The sequence below is a fragment of the Lepeophtheirus salmonis genome, chromosome 5, assembly GCF_016086655.4.
Source record: "Lepeophtheirus salmonis chromosome 5, UVic_Lsal_1.4, whole genome shotgun sequence".
Classification (NCBI taxonomy): Eukaryota; Metazoa; Arthropoda; class Copepoda; order Siphonostomatoida; family Caligidae; genus Lepeophtheirus; species Lepeophtheirus salmonis.
In genome coordinates, this window is record NC_052135.2 from 38,939,506 (window position 1) to 38,963,456 (window position 23,951).

Here is a 23,951-nt window from a genome sequence, read left to right on the forward strand (position 1 = left end):
GTAAAATTTATTTTCAATATATTTACATTCATTCGAAGTGAAGGGCCATCTTTTTAAATTGAGTATGCCTTAGATAGTAGACCTCTCAGTCCCCCTCAAAAAATGTTGATTGAAAAAAACAAGGGGGACAAAGCTACACAGAAGGTGATTAACGTCATACCCTCCAACGATAACAGCGATGGCGTCATCAATACTGAGCTAGTCAAGGCCTTGGTATCTGCTAATATTACCCTTGCTAAAATCAACAGCAGGCATTTCAAAGACTTCATCGAAAAGTACTCTAAGAAGAGAATGCTTCGCCGCTTCAGACATTAATTCAATGGATTAAGGAGCTGCTAGATTGAAAATTTTAATTATATATTTGTTTTCTATCAGAATAATCTTATTTTACCAAATTTATTTCAAATTTTTGGCCTTTTTCTGCATTATTATTTCATTTTTGAGTTTTTTATTTCCATATTTATGCGTTATTTGGACATCACTACTCATGACAAGTAGAAAGTAACCCGTAGGATATTTTGTAGAGTTATCCTGTATATTAATAATGTAAAGTTTATTTTCTTCGCGACACCTAAAACACCGTGTAATCTCGGGTACTATCACTACTTATAAATAATGGTGTTTTTCAATTTTTACAATAACATAGATCTGAGAAATTCATTTCAACAATATGAATTTCTCTTTTTTTAAATATTAAAATTTAATATTATAATTCGAATATAGGCAATAAATTTTTGAGTGAACACAAATTGACACTCAATGCTTGATAAGTGCATAATAATATTTGTCTTTCTAGATCCTAGGATCCCTCTTTCCGTGTATTTCTAGCATTTTTATATCTAAGGGAATTCCTGCATTTCATTATTTCATAAAATAAGCTTCATTTAATTATATATAATTCATTTAATAAAAAGTTAAAAACGTTTTGAAAAATGCTTCAGCTTAAAGTTTGTCCTAGCAATTTATTCAGATTCTGGAATTTGTCCCGAGTCTTGGATATCAACTCAGATTTTGTGTTTCAGGAGGATCTTTTGGTGTGTTTCTTAACAACGTTCCTCTCAAAGAAGTCCAGGAGGTTGAGGTCTGGCGAGCTTAGAGGCCCAAAACTGGGTCCAACCGAGGCCAAAAAAATAATTCCGACAACAAGGTCAACGTTGAACTCTTTGCATTTTGTATGATATGTATTGTAAAGCAAATACCACAAACTTTCTTATCTGTCTTTCAAAATAGTTTAGAATCCTAGCAATGGCCATAATTGACTTGGATGGTTTATTATCAATAACTTTTTGCAAATTTGCAAAGAAATCCTGATCCCTCTTGCAGTCTGACCTCATCTTGTAATCAGCACGGTCTTTGGTTTATACATTTCCGCTACATACTCTTCCATCTCAATTCCTGGCTCTCCAGTCAAAGGATCTATCCAGGTTTAAGAAGCTTGCAGTATCAACATTGTCTCGTACAGCGGAGATCGTAACAAGGACACAGTGCCTCTTCCACGACTCTGTAATAAATACTTCATTGATCGATGCCATTTTTTTTAACTGACTCCAAATACTTCTAACTAGCCGCTAAAACAACCTACGCTCATACAGCTGCTGCAGGCAATAAAAGCTAGTTGTTAAACCGTACGCTATATACCTGTTTAAAATTTGTATTTTTTCATTTAATTGATTTCTTTTGAAAGGGTTCACTTTTTCTTAAATAAGATCACTACTCATTTTTATTAGGTATTTATGATAATTATTAATAACTGTGTTAGAATAATTCAAATACTTTTTTTATCTTGATATATCAAGATAAAAATAACACAATATTTAACCCAAAATAAAAAAAAATGACTTCTAGCTATAGTTTTTTTTCAATATGAACAAAATTTGAACCGTATGAATATAAAATCTAAGTTAAAAATACTAGTTAAGTTTATCCAACAATAAAATCTGGTACCCTAATTTGTATTATTAATTTAAAAAATATTTAAAATTCCACAAAAATACATAAACAAATTTCAAATAAAAATGGTAACCTCCAAAATACATTCAATCGTCCTAAAATTTGGCTATGTCTTTCATAGTAATATGAAACTTGAAACTTTAAATATAGGTATACTCTCATACATTCTGGGATTTACACAATTTTCAGCTTTAAAAAAAAACAACATTCAAATATAAAATGTTTCGGAAAATTTTTAAAAAATTTATTCCAAATATTAATTTTTTTGGAAAAAAAAATTTCAAATATACAATTTGATATTTAAATTTATAACCATTCACAAAAAAATCAATTTTTTGGAAAATAAATTAAAAACCTCATGTCTACTCTCAAAAAATTATTTTTGTTTCAAAAATCCAAAGCTGTTCTTAAAATTTTCTATGTTTTTGAAAAAGATTTCCAAAATACACAACTATACTCAGAAAATTAATTTTTTGCTGAGTAATTTATCCAAAACCTGCAGTTATTCTCAAAAAATAAATTTTTTATGAAATAATTAGAAAACTTAAATTTCAAATATTAATTTTTCTGAATTTTTAAAAAAATTTATATCTATTCACAAAAAATTGCATTTTTGGATAAAAATATCAAAAATCATTACTTATTCACAGATGATTTAATTTTTGAAAAAAATATTTCAAAGGTTAAATTATTTTTAAATAATTGATATTTTTGGAAAGGATTTTCTTTTCATTACTTAAAAAGGTAAGAATTAGTTTAATACCAGAAATAAATAAGAATTGGAATTGCAAATTATACATTATTTTCGTGATGCCGGTTCTAGAAAAAAAACACGATTCTCCAATTCCCGATTCTTCTATTAATCGTCCTATCACTACTATTATTATTGTCAATGTAGATATGTTATATATAATTAAAATGAGCATTATAAATAAAGCTATATAAAAACGGCTCAACACATCTCGGGGTGCCTTTCGAATGACATAGGCACGCTGAGAGAAGGATTATTTAAATATTTTTATGATCCGTCCATTTGCATATTATATGTTTTATATGTATTATATGATCATCAGCATCTCAGCGTGTACATAAAATGAGTAAATATATATATATATACTTCATTCACACAGAGAAGAAAGATTCTTAACTGTACTATTAGAAGAAGAAGAAGGGAATTAAAGGAAGAAAGAGGAAAGTCGAAGAAAAAGTGAAGAGTAAGAGCGAGGTTTTGCATGACTCAAATTTGCCCATTCGATAAATATCCTCTCAAAGATTCACATCTTCTTCTTTTGGTCCTCGGTCAGTGATACATGGGCGCTCCTACAATACGGACACGCACGCATTCATTCATTCAATAAATAAAAGAGAAAGATTCTACTCAATTGAAGAAAATAATGCCTCGAATATAAACCAGGTAAGAAAGATTCAAATCAATTTTTTTTTTACAAAAATAGGCATTTATTACTAGATATATTATTTTTTAGATACTTAAAAGAAGTGAAAGCTTTTCTATACTTAAAGTACTCATCTGAAGAGGTGATTTAAAATTGATTAATTATTAACATTTTTTATACATTTTTATTTAAAAAAATAAAAAATTCGATTAATCAAGCCACATTAAAATTTGAAATCATGACTTTGGCGATCACGAAATCTTTCTTGGAATAAAACAATGATAAATGCTTTGATGGGCAATTAATGTATCTAGTTTTTTTTAAAACTTGGTCCGAGATCAAAGTTTTTTAAGATTCGATCTTAAGTGGTGGACCCATATTTTAATCCATATGGAAATTCAAAATCGTGCACTGCAATTTCCCTTTTTTTTACAAAAAGGTCGCACAAAAAATAAATGAATTATTTTTTCTCCTAATCTATGTTCTTAAAAAAGGACATGGTGCCGGATCTAGACTGGTTTCTTTTGTAGACCGAATTTTACTTACGATGCAGACCAATTTCGATCAAACAAGTTAAAATTATAACAATCTCAGAACAGTCTAGGCCTTCCAGGCCGAAACGCAACTCTATGCACAACAAAATCTCTCCCGAATCGATTAAATTAAAGATGAATGTTTTGATGAGCTATTGATGTATCTATTTGTTTGAAATTTGTTCCGAGATGAAAGTCTTTTCAAATTGGTTTTAAGTGATGGACCGATATTTTAATCCATATAGAAATTCAAAATCGTGGACCGAAATTTCTCGTTTTGTAACAAAAATGTCGCACAAAAGAAATAATGTATATATATTTTTTTCCTTTAACATATTTCCTTAAAAATACCATGGGACCGGATACATACCGAATTTCTATAAGCCCCAAGTTGGATTGAATTATTTATATTATCTCAGACAGGTCTAGGACTTCCAGACCGAGACGCAATTCTATGCAGCTCCAAATATATCACGAATCAATTAAATTAAAGATTAATTTAACTATTTTTTATTTTTCTAACTATGTACTTAAAATATATATATAAATAAATTAGGCATAAAAACTTTTTGCACAGAACTACAAACTTAAAAAAATGGAAATGCATTTCAATTCCAACTTTTTTTATTTATTTGAAGAAGAAAGTAGATTACTGAAATGATCTGTCAGAATTTATAATTTTTTATATATCGTTAATACAAATGTATTAAAATTATATAGATACTTATTGTAGAATTGAACCCTCCGTTATTTTTTTCGGGGATGAAGGTTTTTTTTATGCACACCACAGCAAAGGCTGAACTATTCCATGTAGAATCTTGTATATATCATGCTTTTACTCCACTTTCCATGTAAATTCCTAATTTATCTTATACCACAGTGTCCAATCTTTTTGGAATAATACTTCTTAAGTTTTTCTGTTATTTTTAAACTCTGGAATAAATTATCCAAGTTTCAAAGATTGTTTCCATGTGTTCTTATTGTTTATCTACCCCAACAATGAGTATGAAAAATGGGTTATGGAAGATCAGTGAGAGATGTCTTATTCTGTATAGAACATGTATTGTTTTATAAAAATTTATCATTTTATTTTTCAATAATATATTATCCACAGTCTACAAAATATAATATTCTAGATATTGAGGTCATAAGTGTAAATTTAATTGTTTAAAGTATTATAATTTGTTCGCTGATGCTTATAAATAGTGCCATATGTAACAACTAAGGACTAACTAACTAACACTCCAAAGGACAAGTTGTGTATTGCTAAAAATATCTTTTTTATGTGTGGGTGACTACTTACGTAAGGGAAGTACTCGGATTTCGATTGTATGGAAGTAATGAAAGGTTAAAAAAATCATCTTATGGCTTTTGCAAATATAAAATATTTTTTTTAAATCATGTAGTTTTTCTTTCTCTTATACGTTTCAACTTATATCCTTGAATTCATTTTTTTATGAGTGGTAGTTAACTAATTTTTGAAAGTTTTTAATGATAAAAGTTTTCTGCCAACTTTTTTTATTGTTGACTCAAATACAACCACTAAGAAAAATTTAAATAAAATATAGGTTTTTGGTGTGCCTTAAAGGCTCTTTTCCATTCATTTACAGAAACAAAACTAGTTTTGTGTTGGCTTGAATCGCATTTTTAAGGATTGGCTCGATCTATTCCATTAGAAAAATAAACAGAAAAAATTTACTAGCTGCAAATGCTTACTGTATATTAATTAATTCATATTTTTTCAATGGAATACTTTCAGTGGGTAACTTGTGCATTGCCTATTTACTTTTCTTGAACTTTTGCAACGAATGATTTGTATTACATTATGAGCACGAATGAACTAATATGTTCCTTCAATGTGAGATCCCGTTTACAAAATCGTCAGATATCTATCTCTAGTTTTTCTTCTCAGAGTTTATGAGAGTCCCATTAGAAATTGTAATTAATTAGGAAATCCCTTAGAGACAAAAGTGCCAGGAAACTCAAAACATTTGATGAGGCTAAGTTATTATTTTAATTAAGCTGACTCAATAAAATATGAAGTGTGTTCGTTTTTTGTTGGGTTTTTTTTCATATTGATAATCGACTCACCATTTGAATCAAGACAAACCAAGTTGACACAACACTATTCCTCAAATTTTTAGAACACTCCAAGGGACATAACCTAAAAGACTCTCTATTTATTTATCTTAACAACATTTTTTCCTGGATATTTTTGTGAAAAAATGTTAATTGTGTATATAATAGTATTGTAAGAAGATATGTACATAAATTTTGCAAAAATGTTAGTGTTTGTGACATGTTTGCAAAATTGGCTTCCTTTGATAATTTCCTTTCAGAAACAATAAACTTATCTTCTCACAAAACTGCTCATTTCTTTTAAAGAATTAACCAAATAATAAATAACTTATTGAAAGGGGATTTTTGTGATCCAAGGACTTTTGAGATACTATCACTATTTTGATAGTTCCAGTGACATGTTAAATAATTAAACACAACGATAAGATTATAAAGATAATTATAATTACATCAATTAATGCATATAAATCCGTTGTGACTTTTGTCAGTTTATCATACAGATTTCATCAAATATGCAATTCAGAAATTCAGATTGTGTATGTTTCTTTAATAATGTAATTTTTCAAATGGTATCATATTTTGGATTGAAGTATTTTTTACTTCATTTAACGATGACGTAATCACCCCCATTTCCATTTTATTTTATGGGGGATTGGGGGGGGGTGAATTGCAGCTAATTTTGACCCTATTTTTGTTCTAAATGACCTTCTCGGATTATTTTTAATGATTTTAATAACGCCAGACAGTCTTAAATGATGCACTGTACATATCAAAAGGATCTACAGAACTTCGGTTGGGAATCCTAGCTATAGTTATTCCAACAATTCAATCTTGTAAACCTTTCAAAGTCCTAAAATTTAATATAAAATAAGTAAAAGGGCAACGCCATACAATGAGAATTTTCTCCACTTCAATAAGATTGTTGATAGAAGGGTTGGAGTTTGTCACGCTATTTAAAAAAATATATATTTAGTATTAAAGCAGAGTGAATAAGAAATAATTTCTATTCCATGTGTCCATGCTCCATCTTTATGCATTTTTCAATCTTGTTCCTGAGTTTTTTGCAAGCTGAAGCCACCTTAGCCTTGTCCAAGTTTGCTGCGACGCTTTTAATGCTGGTCATTAGAAAGTACACATTGTTGTTACAATTGGCATCAAAGAAGGCTTTGGACTCAAGACGCACCCAGAAATAATAATCACAGGGGTGTAAGTCGGGGAGGTTTGAGGGCTCTGTCTTGATTCATCCAAGGGATACATGTGTTGATAAGAACATAACATAAGCTAATTTACCTTCATTTTAGCTCTTTAGCAATTCTTGGAAGATATCCCAAAAGGAACTTTTCAATATACTCTCTCACAAGAGGGAGGAGATGGGGGGGAGTAGAAAAAGAGAGCTTGAGCTCTTTTAAAATGATAGATTACTTCGTTTTCATTCCTAATAATAATTAAGAGGGATGATTGATTAATTATTTAGATAGGTTTGTTGTTCATTTTCTTTAGGGTAAACAGAAAGAAAAAAAAGAAAGAAAGAGCGGGAACATTGCTCTATACAACAAAGTAGAAGCAAATAATACAATCTCTAAGATGGAACAACAGTCATTGAAACGCGGTTGTCTTTTAGTGTTGATTAATATATAAGTAGATATCTTTGAAACTTTATAAGTATATGAAATATTAGACGTTCGTGCATAGGTAAGCGAAGAAAGTGTATTGTTACTCCTACAAGTAAGTTTTAAAGGATGATTGATACAGGGGTTCTAAAAGATAAGCAAATATTATTATATAAGTATAAATTACCTTTTAGGGGGGAAAAATACCTACATTCAAAAATATAATGTGACACATTTATGATATTTATATATTTGTCATTTTCTTGGCAATTTCTTGAAACATTTTGTTACATATAAAGTGTAGTTTTTATACAAACTTTCTTTAGACTTGTACATACTATATACAAATAGATATATGTATGTACATACTGTTTATCAAGAATACTTAATGACCCATATTTTTTTCTTCATATTTTTGCATACTTAATGTGTTTAAAGTAACAATAAAAACATGACATATATCGAAGAATAATTCGATATTATTACCAATAGGTAAGGTTACTTTATATTAAACATATTATGTATCATAGCTGTTTTTTGTTAATATAAATCAATTATGTCTTACACTATTGCAAATGATATATTCTATTAAATTTATAGAAAATTTGTTAAGTTGTGTGAGGAAAACTAAATACTTTTTTTTCATTTTCCATTTTCACTATTAGTTGGTCAAGCCAGGGAATTTTAGATACATAGAAGTCTATGGACATCAATTCGTCTTCCTTTTTTCCCCACTTGAGTCATAGATCCTTCTTCTTTATATAGTGCCCGATACTTTCGCCTTAACCCATTTTGCCTCAGGACATTTTGCCTTTCAGCCATTTCGGCTTATACTCACTTTGCCTCAGGGATATTTCGCCTTAAAATATAAATAAATGAAGGTTATACGTATTGTTTATTTTCGTTGAAATCGATGTTCCCTTTTAATTTATTAATGAAAATATATACTATAAAATCATAATCCATTATGTAAAATGATAAAAGGGATTAACACTTCTTCCGTTCGAATCGTTGTTCTGTTGGTTTATTTTTATTATCATATCCATTTTATTGACTATTTTGTCTCCGGGTAGAACCCATTATATGGTGGATTTTGAGGGTATGTATGTATTGAAATTTAGGGGTAATTATGTTATTGTTTACATATTATTTTAAATCGAAATATTTAAGAGGCAATATGGCTTTTATGCAAAATAGTTTAACGCAAAATGTCCTGAGGAAAAATTGTTTAAGACCAAAGTATCTAGCTTTATACACTTATAACGCTTAGTACATAACTTAAATTTAAGTACATTCTTCGTTGGCAATTCTTGGGAAATAAACTTTTTAAACCATATTTGTTATACATACTTTTTATTTAAAATTATAAAAATTACAATTTTTGTCTAAAATATTTGTTAACCTTAAAACTTGTAATAAATAAATGAGAAGAAGACAAACCATTTCTGAAGTTGTAGTTTGACATTTAAAAAATATTAAATACAATTTATTCGGGCCCTTTTTTACTCTGATATATGAGGTGTATTTAAAAAGTAAGGGGACATTGTATTTTTTTTAGAAAAAAAAACACATTTATTTATTCATCAATAATCATATTGTTCGATTCAAAGTAATGCCCCTCAAATACAATACACTTGTGCTAACGCTCCTTGCAAATATCCGCCCTTTCATAGGTCTCTTCAGTTTTGGGAACAAGTAAAAATTACATGAGGTCAAATTCGGTGAATATGGTGGCTGAGGCATGATTGTCGTGTTGTTTTCGGCGAAACAGTGCGACAATTATTTTGGTCAAAATTAAGTAGTTTATGAACAAACTGACACTCGTCTCGTGCCAAACAGTATGTTTATATTCTCAGCAACTTCTCTGATAGTGATTCAATGATCTGTTGTTGTCGTGTTAAGGGCGTTCAAACTTGTCATTGGCATCTACCCTGCTATTTTGGAATAGTTTCTAATACTTGCAAACATTTTTTAATCAGTACAGTTTCACCGTGTGTCACCGTCAACTTTTCAAGTATTTAATTTAACAATCTACACAAAATTTGATCCATGTTTGGCCATAGCAAAAATATTACCGAGCACACAAAATATTTGTAGCCGCTATGCCTCTCACAAACAAACTAATCATATTATATATCTGAACAGTAAATATATACTCATGGCGAGTGTAGTAAGTTTAAAAAAAAAAATGAATATTCCAAATGAACCTTGCCTGCGAAATTTGAATAGTCATCTTCCTTTTTGAACACACCTTATATTATTGTATATAATACAAGAAAAAATGAATTTTTGTAAAAAAAAAAATGCTGTTTAAATTCCGGGCATTTAAAGTTCCATGGTAAAACTACACTTAAAATGAAATGAAAGATGATATTTAATTTAAATAATCGTGTAATAAATGCATGAAGGAATTTTAATATTTTTTTGGGCTGATCTGTTTATTTTATGTCATCAAGATAATAATTAATTTATAAAATTATTTGAATTCCATGAAACATTCATAAAACACTTGTTTTAATTCTATTCTCTCTTTGATATCTATTCTAAAACTCAACTGTAGTTGGTCCAAAAAAAAAAAAAAAGGAAAGTTTCATTGCTACATGTCTAAAGTATTCTTTGAGTTGTGATATCAACATTCATTAATCCCTTTATAGCAAAATTGATTGTTTTAAATCCGAATTGGATTTTCTCAAGAAAAAAAAATGAGACTTTATAAAGAAGTTTTAAATTTACTCAGCAATTTTATAAAATTTATGTTTAATTGTCAAATTGCTCAAAAAAAGGGCAACTTTTTTCCTGGGCAGATCTGAATTTGAATTAATTTATTTACCAATATACTTTTTTGGCGTGCATCTTTTTAACTGTGTTCTATTCTACACAGTATCATTTTGGTGTCATTTAAATACATTTGCATGCTGGAAAATCCGGTCAGATCTAAATTTTATAAAATAGCTATCTTTTCTTTTAATTTCAAGCAGACCAAATAGCCTCATATTATTTTTATCTAAAGACATTTAAAGCTGCAATTAGTTGATAAAAATTAAATAACTACTAATGAAAACATAAAATACTGGTAGCATAATATATTAATTATAAACATTTGTCTCATTATATTTAAGGAAAAAAAAAGAAGGTCAATATGAAATTATTTATTTTTTGATTGAAATACACATCATTTAATTTATAATTCAAATCGAAATGTCTCAAAACAAAACAAAAAAACCTTTCCTCCACACTAAATTTACATATCTTGTGAATAACTTATATAGCTAAAAAGTAATTACAATTTTACCAGGATAAAATTTTATCACCCAGATTAAATGATATGGTGTCCTTGTACGAAGCAGAAGTAATCTAAAAATTAGTTTCAAATATAACATTGTTATTCATATTCTTAGTATTCCATTATACATTGTTAGCTGAAATTAAACAACCGTTTCAGGAAATGTGACTATTTATAACTGTTGAAAATATATGAAAATTTTGATACGTTTTGATATGGAATTGCCTATAAGAAAATTAGTATTTGCATCGATTATGTACCCAAATAGATTGTATCCCACAAGTTAACTAGAGATATATTTTATATAAAAATTATCAAGAATAACAGTGATTGTTAAGGATCTGTTAGCTTATCAAGATATTAAAAAAATGTCTTTTTGATATATAAAAACGTCATCAAATAGGTATTTTCAAAAAAAAAAAGGTCATCCAAAAATGTTTTTCTAAACATACATAACAAAAAAATATTTATAGACAAAATCTTAGATATCAAAATTTGGGCAAATTTACTTTTCTGCTCCTCTGAAAAAATGCTCAGGGACTCTGCAGTTATGAAAAGTTTAGGAAATACAGCAGTATAGCTTTATAAACAAATTTTATTCCAACTTTGTAAGGCCCTTGGTGAAGTCAATTGAATTGTTACGACTGTAGTAAAAGGTAGGCCCCAAAAAGTGACAGATCACTTTATACAATGTTAGGTGATTTCATTCCCAGTAAATTCATTCCCCGTCTTTTGATTCCTAGTAACTTCATTCCCAGTAAATTTATCCCAGGATATTTCATTCCCACTTTGAAGAGGGATGTTTATTGACGTTATAAGGTTTATGTTTCTAAACTAATTAGTAGTTTAGGGATGTAGTAGAAGTCCTAGGCAATCAATCGGCACTGGAGATGAGTAATCGATAACTAGTGACAGATGGGAAACGGATATGAATAATTTATGGTGTTTATACCTTGGGAAATAGAAGAACAAGAACCGGGACTTACTTCTATTTCCCAATGAATAAATATTATCCACGGATCGGAATTCCATTCTTAATCACTATTAAGATTTATCATGACGTCAGTTCTAGTCTATAAACACCATACATTATTAATATCCGTCTTCTATCCATCACTAGTCATCACTCATCTCCAATGGTGATTGCCACTCCCCAAGCCTCCCTCTACAGCCCAACACAAAAACTACTAATTAGTGTAGAAACATAAACCGTATAACCTCACTAAATATTCTATTCAAAGTAGGAATAAAATGTCCAAGGATGAATTCTACAGGGAATGAAAAAACAGGAATGAATTTACGGGGGGATAAAATCACCGGTCCCGACTTTATACATAACACTTTTCAACAGCAAAAAGGTGCCAAGTTTGAAATAGATTGTACTTAATAGAACCACATTTAAAAAGAGTCCTCAGATATAGTCCTGCAGCTCTGTGATTCAATCTTGGTAGCCAATGGCAATTGAATGGGGTATTCTACTTCATTTTTTCTTCTTGAAGCTACGAGGCTTCAAAGTGAAAACATCATTTTTTTCTAGTTTACAAAAAGAGGACTCGAGTTATAAATCTAATGAAAAGAGTATCAAAATTATTCTGTAATATTTAAAGTATAGGCATTGAAATATATTCATATTGTTTATATTTACCTTCTTTATCAATTGCTTAAGAAAGCTTTGAATCTTAAAAAAGGGAAAAACGCACAAAAAAAATCTGAGGAATAAGAGGCTTACACAAAAAACTTAGGCCATATTTGTAAGCTCGGGATCAAATTCTATTAAACTAATTATATTTTTGTGATTTTGCAACAAAAAAAAAAATATTTTGAGGGATAGTGTAGTTTATCAGTGCTTTACAAGCTTACATATTTTATGAGGTCCTTCAAATTTAATTTTCCAAGAGAGCTTCTCCTTTAAATTTCGTCTTTGAGTAAGTAATTTAATATTAAAGTATTTTAAAAAGACATTTTGTTAAATCATGCAGATGAATTTTCTCAGACGGGAGGATTTTCCATATAGAGTGAGTCAAGCATTCGATGAAGTCATTTATTAACTATTTTTATCTTCTGTAAGTAAGAGCACTCTTCTGGGATAATTTATCACTACTCAAATAAACACACCCTTTGAAAGAAAAGTATCTAGGAGTATATGAAAAAAAAACAGATGAATCCGAGTGGAAATCATATGTAATGAATATGTATATAAAGTATACTAGAGAGGGAGTTTCTCCCCTGTGAGTTACAAGAACTATTCATCTTCCTAATGATAAACCTTATGCAAATTTTCCCTTACAAACATCAATTATTTTGTTAAGGAGTTCCTTACTTATTGAATTTTATTTTACAAAAATTATAAATTAATTAAATATGGGTTATAAATTCAACAGGATTGACTTTGGCCTCTACAACAGCCAAGATACGAGGTCGGAAACTTTGGCATACGTACATAATTTATATTAATTGAAAACCAAGCAAATCTTCAAAAATTGCTGATTTGAGTGCTTCTAAATTTGTTTATCTGGTATTGTTAGACTTACTTTCAAATACTCTTCAACAATAGTAGTCAAGGGGGTTAAGGTCTGAGTTCGAGAGAGGCCACTTCGACTTGTACCATATTTTTTTTTAAATAGGCGGTATTGTTACAAGGATCACCGTCCTATTGCAACACATAGTTACTATTGCAGTAAGGCCCGAATCCAGGTTAAAACAACATGGCCAATGACCACTATGTACTCCCTGGTCCCAATTTTAGCTCCCATCTCAAATAAGTATGGGGCTTAACTTTTCCATCCGACTCTAATACTCCAATGACCACTATTTTGGCTGTTTTTTGTTGTTGTTTTTTTTGAGCGGGGGACTTTTGGTACTTATTTTCTTGATTTTGAAAGCAATCGATCCTGATGATGGCTGTGATGCTGATCAAGAGAGAAAATCATTTTGTCATAAATTTTTTTTACAATTTAACTATTGTGCACAAAAAAAGTGAAAATTTAATTGGAACTCTCACTTTTTTAAATACTCAATGAAGTGAATAAATGTCTGGAAGACCTTACGGAGCTCCAAAGTCCTCGAAACTTTGTCATTACGTGCATTGACGTAGAAGGAGAACTTTAGGTATGTCCATCTTTTTCTGACTTTTCTCCTTTAGACCGCTTTATAATGTTGTCCGGATCTTCTGCGAGCACATTCTTTATTCAACTAATAATAATAACTCCTCGTTTAATAGCTTATATACTTCTTTCAAGAATTCTTTATTTTGATTGGTTCCCGCGCAAATATTCAGTAAATTATTGAAATCTAAATTACATTGTGTTTTCCCTCTCCCATTCCGTACATAAACAGATCACAATTAATGTCCAATACTAGAGAATTTAGTCAACAAATATTAAAGATCCCCTCAATTCTCATATTTATAATGGCGCCTTTAAAGTATAAGTTGATCAAGTTTTTTTCTGCTATTTTTCTACAATGTACATATTCTTCCAAATATTTTTTGGTTGAACTCGAGTTAGCTGTTGCTAAGGGGTGAACAATTACCAAATGCAGCAGTTGTTGGGAATTTGTTCACAACTTAACGAGAGCCAATTCAAACTCAATCAATTAACGTTCAGAACAACACTGAATAGGAGATTAGGAGCCTAAACATTGACAGTTGATAACAAAGTACAGCATAAACTTTTATGTAGTGAGGATACGCCTTGCTGAACGTTGATTGGGTTGACTTTTATACTCTGTTGTTAAGTTATGCACAATGCCACATTATTAAATAAAGATTGAACAATAGGGTATCTTTTTGAGAAGAAGATTTGGCTTACTACCAATGGATTTTGGGTGTTTTTGCTTACTTTTTGGAGAAAAGTTTTAGAGATACAAATACTATGAATATCACATAGTGGAATTTATGACTCTGATATTATTGTAATTTATTCCACTGATTTTTTCCTTATATTTGTGGATAATATGAATAAATAATTTATTTTCGCTGTTCAAGTCACGTTATATATATGTAGATATGTATTTGGAATTGTCAAAGAATACAAATTATTTTCTATTTCTGAACAAGCTACTTAGTTTGACTTCAATATATAATATTGCAAATAGTTTTGAGAAATAATATAAATACTTTAAAATTCTACATTTGTATTCAATCTATTTTTAAATTTCATGCTGCAATGATTCAATTCTTTCCCACTTCAATATATCACGTAATCACCTTTATTTTACCTTGCAACTTCTACATCAAACATAAAAAAAACAAAAAAAACCCACAAAATTAATTGGTAGTAGTTAGCCAATTCTTAATATTAGTCAAAAATTCTTGGTAATTATTCGCAGCTTAACAAAAACTCATTCAAGTTCAACCAATCATTGTTCAGAACACTAATAAATAAAAAAGAAGTAGACAAATTGACAAATAACAACCAAAAAAATGAAATTTTTTGTGTAATTGAAATAACAGTCTGATATCTGTCAGAGGTCGTTGAGACATATCCATGAAACAAATTTGGCTCATCAACACAAAAGCAATCTCAAATAATTTTTACCAAAATGGAGTGTGGATTACATTTGTATTCTTCTATGAATTATCGTTCATCTTTATCAACAAGGATTATCCTAATGAATCCTTTGAAAATGCTATAAATTGCAACTTAAATAACCAAAATGAATCATCAAAATAAAAGCATTAGAAATTGATAGTACGGATTGAAATGGCCTTATTGGGCATAATTTAAGCATCTTATATTAAATAAAAGTTTTAAACTTTAGTTAAAAATCATAACTCATCCAAAGGTTTGAATGCCCAGCTTATAGTTGACTCAAATATGTCTATGAAATATTGGGGTATATTTAATTTTTAAAAAAATGGATTTTCTTCTTTTCTTGATTTTAGCTCAGGATTGTTTTTATGTTGTAGGAATGACATACATTAAATTAGTAAACCCGTTTTACCTAACTCTTAGTTATTATGAGTGATGTTTCACGAGCAAAACTCGTAAATTGATACTCAATTTGTATGAAGTAAACAAAAAAAAGCAATACCAAAAACTCGGCTCGTGTGTCTAAAATGCGAGTATATACTGTAACTCGTTAAAAATTATTTTTCTCCCCTTTTTGTTTTTTGAGAATATTAAAGCATGTATATCCTCAAAATGGATTGAAAAAGTTTAATACCTTTTAGCAGCAAAATTCAGCTTGCAGCACATCACTTTTATTATTTTTCATGGAATAAATAAAAATTAATAGGAAAAAAATTATGTGTGAGTGATGAGCCTACAGTTTGTTTGCTCCAATATGATTCATTACTGTAAATGATTAGCAGTGTTTTGTTTACATTACTTATTAAATCAACTCAATGGATGAATTAATTGATAAATTAAATTGTCTTGTTTTTTTAAAAGAAATGCTAAGGGAGTATTTAAAAAGGAGAATGTAAAAATAAGTTTTGTATGATATCATTTTTCTATGGAGTATTCATTATTTATATTCTTAATTTCCATAACTGTTCACGAGCCCAAGTCAAGCCATGGGTTTTTTGTCTCGATTCCGATTCGAGCCACTATCAGTTCTGGTTTTAGGGAGAATAGGAGTCATTTGACCTTGTCTCTGCATAGTCTACATATTGTGAATAAAAAGGACCCAGTAATGGGACCAGCAGTACCGTAATATACTTGGAAGTGGTGAGCCAAATTGTACAACGGTTACGTCATAGTTTTGTAACTTTACAGTTTTAGTAAATAAACATTACACATATTTAAAAAAGTGAGGGCCAACGGGATCTTAAACCCTATGGTTCCGGCGCCACTGTTCGTGACTATGAGTATGTTCTCCCTCTTTATAAAATTTTGTTACAACAGATTAAAAAAATTTATGATTTCAAAAATAAATAACTCATAAAAAATGTCATTCAAACTTTTTATCAAATATGTCAAATTTTGTATAAAAACAAAAAAAAAATAGTCGTTTGAAATTTCTTTCAAAAAAGAAAATAATAATAATATCACATGAAATCGACGTAGACAACGTGCTCGGGAGAAATTATTATTTTGAGCTTAATGGCCGTAGGTTAGCGCCCCGTTCATTGCTAGAGAAATTTAATACTATAATGTTTACTTATACTTAATCACAGCAACTCTATCTAACCAATTAAAGGAACATTAAAAAAATTAATAATAATAATGTCAACTTAAAAAAATTATGATTTAGTTAATGTTATAGAATAACCGAAATAACCCCACACTTTCTCTTTGTCTCAAGCTCTACTCTTTATAATTTCGACTATGGTCAATAGAGAGTTTAAAGATGCTGTTGTTCAACTTGAGTCTTATTTGTGAGACGAGCCCCCTCAGATCCAATTCAGTCATCAGCAAATATTAAATTCAATTATCCTATACAATGGCACTTAATATTTGAATAATATTTGATCTATAAAGTAATTGTAAAAGTTCAACCCCAAATTTGATACGAAAAAAATAATAATAGTTTATTTATCAACTAGTAAAGTAATACAAGGATTAGATATAGAAGTTAAAAGATATTTTTTTACTTGTTTAATCAAAGCTTTCTAACTGGAACTATGTTGCTCATTGGACAACACACTCGAGAGAACTCCTTTTTTGAGTTAAAACTTTGTAGGTTCGATTCACAGTCCCTTCTATACAGGGGAATATACATTATGTATATGGACTTCAAAGACCATTTCTAGGTCAGATAAAGTAATTGCAATACTATAGTATTTACTTATACCTAATGGGTGCAACAATGTGTCTCATGTCTCAAATCTTGAATATTCTAGAATGAATTTTGTACCTTTGTGCTCGAGTCTAGTGTAAAGTTGCAGTTTTGTGAGACGTAACACTGACTTGAGTCCCAATCTTCAGCTCTGTCAATATTTAAAAATTCATCTTTTAACCTAAAAATGAGTAAGGGAACAGAAGAAACCCCTTTTTTTAAAACAATGAAAAGTTACACAGAACGAGTCTTAGCTATTTTGGGAACCTATCCATAGTGATGAAAATTGTGGTGTTATTTTGGGTGTGTTAAAAAAGAAAAAAGAATCAGAAAATCAACATGGACACCCGGACAATTTGAAGAATGTTTCGGAGAAGAGCAGCTTAGCTGTCATGACGTTTTATTAGTTCAGCTGCAAGAAGCTATGAAAAGGCAGGAGGAGAAGATGGAAATAAACAATGATATTTGTAGGAATTACTCGAGAATACTGAGTCTCAATTCTACTAGGAGTCCAACAAGGATTTAAACCATAACTCTGCGACAAATCCTTATGATCCCACACGCATATTCAATCAGGTTTTGAATATAATTGAATGTAGTAGGAAAGGATGTTCACTAATCAGGAATTAAATAATAATAAAACAGCCAATGAAAAGAAAATTCATCTTTCAGATTGATCACGACAAAAACAGGACAAGTGGAAAAATATATGCACAAGGCTAAAATCCAATATCTGGAGGGATAAGGATAAGACTTCCTTATTTTTTTAGAGAAAAAAAATACTTTACATCTGCATTTTTTTAAATTCTTGAAAATATTTATCGATTTACTTTATTTTTGACAGGAGTACATTATCATTTTTTTTAGTGATCTTTCTTAGCGACACAATAAAAAATAATCAATCAAGCGCCAGTACTATTAGGAGTATGGGACCTGCTGCGGGTACTGAAGGTTCTGTTGCCTAAGGTTAAGCCTGATTTTGGAAAATGCAATAATATATTTTTTCCACAAATATTGATTTTATATTAGCTATTAACATTTCTTCATTGTAGGAATAAAGGAGACTTTTTGGCAAGTTTTTTATCAATTATATAATATTTTTAATTAAAAGTTATCTCAATATAATTTATAAAATGGGATTCTTCTAAATTAGATGGGTGGATGTAAATTGTACATTTATAAACTTAAAAGAGTTCTTATTGTATTTTATGGCTTCAGGCAGTGCATATATAATAGCAAGGAAGACATAAACCCATAAGTAAATATTAAATGGAAAATAATATAATAGGTGAATTATACGTTGAAAGAATTAAGGGAGGATTATTGGTAACAATTAATTTTCTACGGAACCTTTCAATTATTTAACTATCACAATCAGCTTTTTTAGATAAGGAAAGGTTATTTGTATTTTATTGTCTGTTGTTTTCATAAAGTAACTCTTACCAAATTTTCAAATTTTGAATTCAAATGGTATATTACATAAGATTTATATTAATTAATATAAATCAAGGACTAAAATTTAATGTATATATAACATATAACATTCCAAGATAAAGAAATATCTATTTTTCTAGAATAATATCTAAATAATAAATCGCAAGAAGAAAAAATGGAAGTCCAACAGGGGCATCCGCAAGATTTTTTTTTTTTTTTTCGGGGGGGGGCTGGGTTAAAACCTTTTTTTTTATACAAAATTTAAAAAATCTATAGTTATTCATAGAAAATTAAATTTTTTAGAAAAAAATTGAAAAATTAAATTTCTTATATTAAATTTTTTGGAAAAAAATTAAAAAATTAATCATGTTGGAAAAGAAAATTTACCAATTAATTTTCAAATATTGAAATTTTTTGGGAAAAAATTTAAAAATATATTGACATTCATTTAAATTCAATTTTTTGAAAAAAATAATAATTTGGATAAAAAATTTAAGAAACTAATTTATATTTCAAATATTAAACTTAAAATTCTAATGTTAAATTTATTAGTAAAAATCTAAAATTCCTTAATTTGGAGGGGGGGGCACCGCTATCTACCATAAGTTTGTTTTTTTCAATTTTTCCATTTTCCTATTGACTACTCGGTATGAGAATATAGAGTTAAGTATCTTAAATAAGGCAAATGATGTGTATTTTTTAGCGGGCCTGCTTTTTTGAAATCAGTAATCGGAAGATTGAATATTCTTTTTCTCAGCTGTTGACATTATTGTTTAACTCCTGAGTAGTACACTTATTTTCCTACTACATTCCATTCTATTCAAAACCTGATTGAAGATTGTTGTCTCCTCATAAAACATGGAAAATAACTTTGATGATTTGTAGCAGAGTTATAATTAAAAGTCCATGTTGAACTTCGTATGGATTTGAGGATCTACATCGAAGTCATTAATGTCAATGTCTTTTTTTACTTCCTTTTCCCTCTGCACCCTTGTCACAGCTGATTGTAGTTGATCTAATGGAACAACACGAAAGCTAAGATCCCCTCCTCTAAAAACCTTCTCCAAATTGTCGGGGTTACTAAGGATTTATTTTTAACATGCCCCAAATACACACAATTTTCATCAGGAGCTATAATACTCCTTGCTCGCAGATACGTTAGAACTTTCCAAATATCAAAGAAATAATAATTAGCTAACATATTCTTCTTTTAAATTTACGTCTACTGCAATTTATCCAATATTCACGTCCCTAAATAGACTTCTAAGGAAAAAGAGACAGAATGGTCTTAATGATAATTGAACAAAAAACATGTCTGAAAATTATGTTCACTCATTCATACACCGACGATGAAAAAATGATTAGGGATGAAGCTTTTGAAGAGATTGCGGAGAACAAAACTACGATTTTTATTAACAAAATCCTGGAAGATTAACTTAGATCATTTTAAAATAGAAGGCAAGGTGATATGTTAGTCACCTTGACTTAAGAGTATCTTTACATATTCTTTAATTCCTGAATAAACAAGGGAACCATCGATAGACTAATCCAAAGAGTCTAAAAACAGGGGCGTCTGCAGCGAGAGGGCTGGAAGGGTTGTAGCACCACGCCCAATTAAGGAATATTTTATTCTTAATATTTGAAATTTAATCAATTTTTTCCAAAAAATTTAATCTTCTGTGAATAGGTTTAGGTTTTTTAAATTTTCTCCAAACAATTTGATACTTGATTTTTTTTTTCAAAATATTTATATTTGAAGTTTAATTTTTTTTTTAAATTATTTTTTGTGAAAAGCTCTGGATTTTTTGAATTTTTTTCCAAAAAATTTAATTTTAGAAAATAGCTATGGACTTATAAAATAAAATTCCAAAAAGTTTAATTTTATGTAAAATTTTTAATTTTTAAAAATTTTATTCGAAAAATTTTATTTTCAAATAATTTGATACTTTTAATTTAATTTAATATCTTGTGAATTTTTGTAACAAAAATTAAATAATTTAAATTTTTTTCCGAAAAATTAATTTTCAAACTTTTTTTGCAACTAATTTTAATTTTGGGTTTCTTATTTTTCAAAAACCAATTCATCCAGGAACAAAATGAAACTAAATATGTTATCTCTGGGTGTAGTATTATTTCAACGTCCCCCAAAATAAAAAGTTAATTTTGTTTACTTTTTATTATACCATCATGGCCCATTAGAGTTTAATATCATTTCTCTAGTTACCGATTATTAATATACCCTTTTTGTCAGCAGATATCCTTCCATGATCAATCACGCATCTTATCACCTTTAATTATTTCTTTCTTAATGGATAAAACATCCAAGTATGAAATTTAAGAGTATGTGTGTTCATTGAACACTGAAAATATGTTGGAGAGTATGAGTCTAGGTTCCTGTTGGCCTCAGAGTACAATTGAGGTTCAAAAAAGGAGTAATTCCTACTTCTTGCTTGATAGGGAATGGGATTTTCTTTTTACATAGGTCATATTTTATACATGTCAAATGTATGAAGTACATTTTACATTTATTTATTCTTACTATGATTGAACCAAAAATTTGTTGTCTAAAATTTATGCAGCATAAAATTTATTTTAACTTTACAAATGCATAATTATATATATATAATCCAGGGATTTTATGCAGAGGAACTAAGCGAAAAAGAATAAGTCATGTTTTTTTTGGTTTTTTTTTAAAGTGGGAAAACAAAAGGCTTTGTTTTTAATGTATATCGTTGTTTCCGTGACAAGAATTAATTATATAACAAGTGGGTAATTAGAATGCAAGTGTACTATAAAATGCTCACTAATGAAATAAATATATAGCTATTTTGGTCATGTGTTAGTTTATGGTTGCATGTAATGATAATTAGCTTTAAGAAAGACAGAAATGTGTGTGGGGGGGTGCACTTTGTTGGTTGGTTGTTAGTTTGGAATGAATAATGATTGAATGATACAATTCTCCATTGAGGTCTGAGCAAATAAACAATTCAACCCTTTCCAATAAGCCTTAGGATTTAAATTGATTTATGACACACTTTAGATTAATGAAATATTGTTGTTCTCACCTCCGAAATGTTTATTACTAGACACTTGACATCCCGCATAAAGAACATAAAACTCATACAATATTTAATATGAATCCCTTTGGTCTCAATAACACGTATACACCTATTTAAAAGTTTTATCAATTCCTCATTTATTTGTTCCTCGATGAATTTCTAATTTGATGTATTGTTAACAACATGGCCCCTGGTTTTTATACTTACTCTTATGCTTTAATCAATGTGGTTGACGTTAGACAAGGACAGATGCCAAAAGTACTTTAGCCAAAAAAAACCAAAAAACATTTGTATTCCAAAATTTATGAGTGATTATTATAGAATAGACTGAGCCTGTACTTACAGTTGATAGGGATACGTTTAATTCCTATTAAATTTCCAGTGATGAGAAAAATCCTTAAACGGCAAGTTCAAGTCGAGTCTCAAGTATTTAGTCACAACTCCAAGTTCTTAGATATTTACATCGAGTTCTTATAAAATAAAAGATACGCTTAAGTGCATTTTACACCCAGTAAAAAAATTAAAATGACTTGAGCCACAAGTCTTAGCTATAGAGTTCAAGGCAAGTTTTGAGTCTTTGATTGTGTAAAGGGAGTTGAGTTGCAAGTCTCAATTCCAAGTACTTACACACTTTGGGGCGCACCATGTCTGATACTTCGTTTGAAATCTCGAAAATGTATTGAGATATTTATAAGCTTTTTCTTATAACACATAACACACTTACAGCTGAATAATTATTATTCACGTAACTTTTGAATTGAAATTCACCATAGCTCTTAAAAATTCATTTACTAATGTATGTTAAGGTTAAATTTACACCGCACGGTATGTCCTCATCACATTAATTGACAGTTCACAGTTTTAAACAGGGCATTGAAGGAAATGTATAAGATGTAACTCGTTAAATTTTATGATCTTTTAATGACATCCTAAAGTATTTTTATAGATAGTAACGGACTTTCTTTATTGGCCAGTGAGTAATGATAAGTTCACACTTAAAAGATTTTAAAAATAAACTTACAGTCAGACAGACGGCAGAGTGAATGAAATTAAAATATGACAGGACAATTTCTTTTCTTTGACAATTATAAGATATTTTATATTTCCAACATTTTGTATGTATTCACAACGAACATAAAGATAAGAAATAATTGAAATGTCAAGCCGTTTCAAGGACCGACAAATAAAAATAGGATTATTAAAATACAATCAAAATTGAATGCTTTAAAAACTATCTTTTGTCTTGGTTGTTTGAACAATCGTTAAAATAATCGACTTTTCCTTGTATAATCATAAATGATTTTGATAAATTTAGCCTCTTTAAATAGGGTATTATTAGATAATTTCTGCTGTTTTCAATAATGGAGGAAAATGACCATTTTTGTCACAGGAATTTTTTAAAACTTTCAAGGCTATGAACTATTTCAGGATTAGTTTACTTTATATCAATTTCTAATCCAAGTACTTGACATTTTTTGAACATCTCCTTATTTAGTTCAATTTTCTTAAAATACAGCAAGTATTTGTTTAGTTGGAATTTTATGCAGAAATTCGCCCAATTTGTAAAAAATTGTATTGAAAAAAATCATGCTTAATACAAAATTACGAATGTCAAAATGGGTTCTTAGAGCAAGGACTCATGTTTATAACTCTTTTGAAGCTCACGTAACACAGAATATTTTTAGAGTAGTTTGACTACAGTATTTTAAGAACTTGGTAAAAAAAGGATTTTTAAAAAGATCCTTTACTTTTAAGATGATGCATTTCATTTTCTCAAACCCGATTCGCCAATTTTTAACTAATAATAAAAAAATATTTAAAAATAAGCAAGGTTCAAAAAACAATAAAAAAACTAGGCTCTTTTTTCTACATTTTCTCAAACACCC

The 23,951-nt window shown here is 29.1% G+C and overlaps 1 protein-coding gene across 2 annotated transcripts in view; it reads left to right on the forward strand.

Annotated features, from left to right (window-relative positions):
- Positions 1-3,106: 3,106 nt before the first annotated feature.
- The window catches only part of LOC121118033 (MAGUK p55 subfamily member vari), a 56,041-nt gene continuing 35,196 nt past the window's right edge, over positions 3,107-23,951 (forward strand). Inside the window, exons 1-2 of one of the 2 annotated variants that reach the window (XM_040712567.2) lie at positions 3,107-3,364; positions 3,435-4,937. The gene's annotated coding sequence lies outside the window, so the exon portion shown is untranslated. The remainder of the gene's footprint in view (positions 3,365-3,434; positions 4,938-23,951) is intronic. The other variant, XM_071888660.1, reaches the window with a different exon arrangement.